Below are 6,627 nucleotides of genomic sequence, written 5' to 3' on the forward strand. Positions count from 1 at the left end.
TAAAAATATGGCGCTTCCATCCTGGAAACAGAATCTCATCTTGGAAGCTTAAAGTTACAAGCTTATCACAATATTTCCAGCATTGACTGAGTATGCAAATAAAGTGGTGAATTTATCATTTCATTTTTAAAAGAAAATTTTCTACATCATTTACATCCCTTGGGTTAGGTCGATTTTTTGGTTTTGTTTTGTTTTTTACATTTTTAGGAGAAGGCATTTCTGATGAAAATAAAATTCACGAGGAGAACTCCATAAGGTCTAGCCCAGAGAAGATTAGCTGCAACTACAAAATAGCATGCCTGACAAGGTTACTTCAAGTTTGTGTACATCTTATTCTTAACACTGTATTCTCTAAAATCGGTGATCTTCAAACAGGAAGAGTGAGACAGAAAAAGTAGAGGGCATGTTGCAGTTTCCAGGGTAAACTCCATAGTGTGCCGAAGAAAGATTATTCTCTAGACTTAATACTTTAATTTTTTTAAAGAAGTACTTTTTTAAAAAAATAATATTTATTTACTTCGTTGCACCAGGTCTTAGTTGCGGCAGGCGGGCTCCTTAGTTGTGGCAGGCGGGCTCCTTAGTTGTGGCATGCAAACTCCCAGTTGCGGCATGCGTGTGGGACCTAGTTCCCCGACCAGGGATTGAACCCAGTCCCCCTGCACTGGGAGTGTGGAGTATCATCCACTGTACCACCACGGAAGTCCCTAGACTTAACATTTTTGTTTTTGGTTTTTTTTTTGCGGTACGCGGGCCTCTCACCGCCGTGGCCTCTCCCGTTGTGGAGCACAGGCTCCGGACGCGCAGGTCCAGCGGCCATGGCCCACAGGCCCAGCCGCTCTGTGGCATGCGGGATCCTCCCGGACCGGGGCACGAACCCGCGCCCCCTGCATCAGCAGGCGGACCCCCAACCACTGCGCCACCAGGGAAGCCCTTAACATTTTTATAATACAAATCACAGAAGTTAAAGCTTGACAAAATCTTTCTGGCTTATGGAGGATAGGCAAAGGTTAAAGAGGAAAAGTTAAATTAATTAAAATAAAAAAGACTGAGGAACTATCTTAATATTAAGCTGGTTTGAAGAATTTATCTACTAAGAAGAAAGGTAGAGAAAATAACCATATGGAAGCATAAAATATGGTATAGACTGATGGAAAAGTCCTGATATCTGAATTAAAAATCAACATTGCATTAGAAAACTTCAACCATAGATGTTAAATGATAGATTGTACATTTCCGAAATTAAGGGACTAAGATGACTAAATTCACCTTTTCATCCTTATTTTTAAACCAAAATAAAGTTAGATTTAAATTTGAAAGCACACAAGTGTTCAGGTCCTTCATACTGTGATTTCATTCTGAATAACTGCCTTTTATTTTGATGCCTATTGTGTCTCTACCTCATGTCACAATTTAACCTCAGTACGACAGCCAGTAATTAAGAGAACTCATGTTGTGTAGCGTAATGTTTGGTTGTGCTGGTCATGTATATGTGTCATGTATGATACTGTTTCATACCATGCAATTTAATAAACAGCATCACTTGATATGTTTATTTCTAAAGAACAAAAAACCAAGCTACCATCTTTTGAGAGTCAAAACATAGGTTTTCACGGTGATGTTGTGAACAGCAAGATATTTTATACACTACACTACTTTTAGTATTTGTACGTTACATATAAGAATGTATAAACCTCTAGATTATGTGTATTTTACACATACAAATCTGAATATTATATGCACAAATACGAAATAACCATTCTGTAATTATAGTAATTACTTGGATTAATATTTTGTTATCAGTTGTTTTCAACCTTCTTTCCCTTTTTATTCAGTGAAATCTTTCAAAGGAATTCTTATTTGGAAGCCCAATTTGCAAAACAGACCAAGGTGGCTCTGCTCTGATCAAAGTGTTTGTAGGGCCCAAGAGGCAGCAGCCTTTTAGGTTTGGTCTCAATGGCCCTCCAGCCCTTTCACAGGGTTTCTAGTTCTGGAACACTGGAAACCACTGTCATATATAATGCCCTACCTTTGTAGTGGGCTTTTATATATGTTACAGTGTTTCATCCTCATAATATTGTCAGTGTCATTCCATTTTGCAGATGAGAAAATGGGAAGTCAGATCAATTCATTTTCCCACTGCCACATAATTATTGAGTGATTAGACCTAGGACTTGAACTCTAACCCCTGACTCCAATGTTATTCCCGTTATTTCCTACTGACTACAACAAGAGAAACATGCTCAGAGTCTCACCCCAAGTAGGATGAGACAGAATTCATGTAAACCATTTTTCTTAATGTTGTCTCTCTTCAGCAGATATGACTGACGGTCTTCGCATGGGTCACACCTCTGTGGTTTACCCAGATTACTTATTGCAGAGGCTGTGAGATGTGTGTAATTCCCAGCCTGTAAACCTAGCCCTTTCTCTCTCCCTTGAGAAACTGTATTGGACTAGAGGGCATGAGGGTGATGTTATCTGGATCTATTTTTATTTATGAACAAGGTGAACAGTTCACAAATTTCAGTATTTTAATTAATGGTAAAAACAATTGATTTTCATCATCCTAGTTGAGAGACAGTATATCTAAAGAAGTAGAATTAGTGATCATCATCTTGAAAAATATTATTAGAATATAATAATAGAATCAAAAATTACCTTGGTAGAAGAGACTCAGTAGGGGCCAAAGAAAAGAGGAAAATTAAGGAAGAAAAATAAACTGCTTGGATGTAAGATGGGAAGGGTATAGTATAACTGGGATTAATGTAGCAATCAGAATTATAACATTTAATACCAGTCAGTGATGAAGCACTTAATTTTGCATGTGGCAAATATATTCAATACTAGTCAGATGTTCACCAAATGAGCTTTCCCAGTTCTACAATTTTTCACTTCTGAGGATCTAAAACCATCCTGGAATGGAGAAAGAAGGAGCTACAACTATCAGGGAAATGCAAAACAAAACCACAAGTTATCACTTCACACCTGTTAGAACGGTTACTATCAAAAAGACAAGAAATAACAAGTGTTGGCAAGAATGTGTAGAAAAGGGAACCCACGTGAACTGTTGGTGGGAATGTAAATTGGTGCAGCCACTGTAGAAAATAGTATGGAGGTTCTTCAAAAAATTAAAGATAGAAGTACCATATGATCCAGCAATTCCACTTCTGGGTATTTATCTGGAGGAAATGGAAAAACTAACTGGAAAAGTTATATGCACCTCCATAGTCATTGCAGCATTATTTACAATAGCCAAGATATGGAAGCAACCTAAGTGTCCATCGATGGATGAACAGATAAGGAAAATGTGATATATATATATATATTATATATATATAATATATATATATCATGGAGTATTAGTCATAAGAAAAGAAGCAAATCTTGCCATTTGTGACAACATGGCTGGACCTTGAGGGCATTACGCTGAGTGAAATAAGTCAGATAGAGAAAGATAAATACTGTATGATCTCATTTATGTATGGAGTCTTAAAAAAACCCAAAAACTGAACTCATAGATACAAAGAACAGACTGATAGTTGCCAGAGGTTGGACAGGAAAAATAGGTGGAGGGGGTCAAAAGGTACAAATTTCCAGTTAAAGTCATGGGGATGTAATGGACAGCACAGTGATAGTAATTTATAATATTGTATATTTGAAAGTTGCTAAGAGAGTAGATCTTTAAGGTTTTTATCACAAGAAAAAAAAGTGTAACTGTGTAGAGATGGACGTTAACTAGATTTATTGTGGTGATCATTTTGCAATATATACAAGTATTGAATCATTATGTTGTACGCCTGAAACTAATATAATGTCATATGTCAATTATACCTCAATAACAAAAAGGAGCCACACCTTAAAACCCCTGAGAAGAAAATAGAATGATTTGAATCTGGAGAAGGGAAAGCTGAGGTTTCAGGTGAACCAGTTTGAGGAGAGAAGCATAAAGATTATGAAACCATCCTGTCTCAGTCTCTTAAAGGGCAGCATGAGACGTTTCTAGGAAATAGATAAGAGAATTTTGCCATGATGAGGGTGGCAGACAAAATAAGATGGGTGAACAAGTGAAGCTGAGAAACTCATTAAATACAGGAAGAGTTCTCACTTATCTAAACAATTGAAGTTTGTTCTTAAAGACAAAGGTACGGACCAATGAGTCCCCTTGGATCCCTTATACATGGTTTTATGACTCCTGTGGCCAACAGAATACAAAACAATTTGTAGCAGAGGAATTATAGACATGTGGCAGTAGTCATGTCCCATGGTATGCTAACAGATGCTACGGGAAAGTTGGTTCGGGTTCAAATAATTTGGGGGAGTACCAGGTTTACAAAAGGTATACAGGTGTCTTCAGGACAAGGCTTCTCAGAACCCTTGATATGTTCATGTACATTGTAACGCTCTCAACACAAGAGAACCAGAAGCATTTTACAAACTTAAATAACCTTTTTTCCTCTCTCTTTATAACTCACAGAACACTAGAGTTTGAGAAATGCTGATGTACAGCACTATTTTTTTTTTTTTTTTTTTTTTGCGGTATGCGGGCCTCTCACTGATGTGGCCTCTCCCGCTGCGGAGCACAGGCTCCGGACGCGCAGGCTCAGCGGCCACGGCTCACGGGCCCAGCCACTCCGCGGCACATGGGATCTTCCCAGACCGGGGCATGAACCCATGTCCCCTGCATCGGCAGGCGGACTCTCAGCCACTGCGCCACCAGGGAAGCCCTGTACAGCACTATTCTTAAGCAAGGATGCATAGTCAGAAAGTTGGCAGATTGCTCCTCATTAATAAGAAAGTATGTCTGGGATTAAACTTAGTAATTTCACACTATCTTTCCCTACCCCAAATCACACAGAGCTAGGGTCCTATGGAATGCACTTAGTCCTCTGGGTCGTGCTGTTCTAGCCCAACTGTTTTTGCTCACCCAACACAACTTACAAATTCCCACCTTCCTTCCTTTGTTTAACAGACTTTCCCCAGTTAGAATGTCCAGCACTGAGTCCTTGCTAGACACAAATAGAGCACAGAGCTGGTGGCAGGAGAGAAAGAAGGAACTGAAGGATCCTGTCCTGAAGAAGCTTCCAGTCAACACACAGCCTCTGACTTGAAGCCTTGCCAATGCTTCCTCTGTGGATGTTACGTTTACACCTCTCTTATAACTCTCACTATATTTTTCTTTGTACAATAGTTATTTTAGATTTAATATTAATTGAGTATATTTTCCATGCCAGGCACTGTGCTCAGTGCTGTAGAGGACAAGGAAATAAGCCTTGTCTTCAGAGCAGTTAGCATTCAGGTAAAACACAGTATGTTAGAAAAGTCATCATTTTTTTTTTCTTTTTTGACAAATAAAATTGTATATACTGAAGTGTAAAACATGATGATATGTGTACATTTTGAAATGATCACCACAATAAAGTTAACACATCTATCACACCCTATGGTTACCTTTTTTTTTAAAAAATAAAGGGGCTTCCCTGGTGGTGGACTGGTTAAGAATCCGCCTGCCAATGCAGGGGACACAGGTTCCAGCCCTGGTCTGGGAAGATTCCACATGCCACGGAGCAACTAAGCCCGTGCGCCACAACTACTGAGCCTGAGCTCTAGAGCCTGTGAGCCACAACTACTAAGCCTGTGTGTCACACCTACTGAAGCCCTCGTGCCTACAGCTCGTGCTCCGATACAAGAGAAGCCACCGCAATGAGAAGCCCACGCATCCGCAACAAAGAGTAGCCCCCGCTGCCCGCAGCTAGAGAAAGCTCACGTACGGCAACGAAGACTCAACGCAGCCAAAAATAATAAATTAATTAATTAATAAAAAAATATGGAATGGGAATTTGCATGTCATTCTTAATGAAGGGGCCATACTAATCTTCATATCATTCCAATTTTAGTGTATGTGCTGCTGAAGCGAGCACTAGTCATTGACTGTTAACACGAGTCTTAGGTCTCCTGACTTATGTAAAATTTTCCATCAGTTTTAGACATGTAAGTATACAGACACACCCTCATGGCTGTATTTTCCTTCGCCCCGCCCCTCCCAGCCTCTAGTCCCATACAGGAAATGAAAGGCTGTTTCCTAATATAGCTTCGAATACATGCTTCTTTGTACACAGAAAGTGACCATGTCTAACATGCCCTGAACATATTTTTTAATTGATTTGAAGGAGAAGTAGGAAATTTAATATTAACGTTGCTCAATATTATATCCTTTTTTTCTTTACAATCTTTTGGGCTTTCCCTTTATTTCTTAGTTATTTTCTTCTTCCATATTTTTTCCACTTAAAGCTAAATGACACTATTTAGTTACTACTCCACTTAAAGCTAATAACAGGAAGTGAAAGTGGAAATATGAAAAAAAATAATTATCAGTATTACTCCTTAGAATTTTGCTTTATGAAAATATTTTTAAAGCTATTACTCATGTTGAAGTTTTAGCATGCATTTTGTGCAAACTCTACATTCCCGGTTTGGCTGTTATACACACAAATTAATGAATGTACTTTAATGAATTTGATTAATATGCAGCAGTTTAAGATCCATTTTGTATTATTAGTACAGAAATGCTCCTCATTGAGTGCTGCTGAATCGGAATGGTGTGTTTGCCTGGGAAGGCTGACACACACACAC

At 38.8% G+C, this 6,627-nt stretch overlaps 1 pseudogene; it reads right to left on the bottom strand.

Annotated features, from left to right (window-relative positions):
• Window positions 1–5,815: 5,815 nt before the first annotated feature.
• Window positions 5,816–5,915, bottom strand: LOC113623694 (uncharacterized; annotated as a pseudogene).
• Window positions 5,916–6,627: the final 712 nt, after the last annotated feature.

Source organism: Aethalodelphis obliquidens, unplaced genomic scaffold, assembly GCF_003676395.1.
Source record: "Aethalodelphis obliquidens isolate GAN/ISIS:26980383/991018 unplaced genomic scaffold, ASM367639v1 scaffold11, whole genome shotgun sequence".
NCBI lineage: Eukaryota > Metazoa > Chordata > Mammalia > Artiodactyla > Delphinidae > Aethalodelphis > Aethalodelphis obliquidens.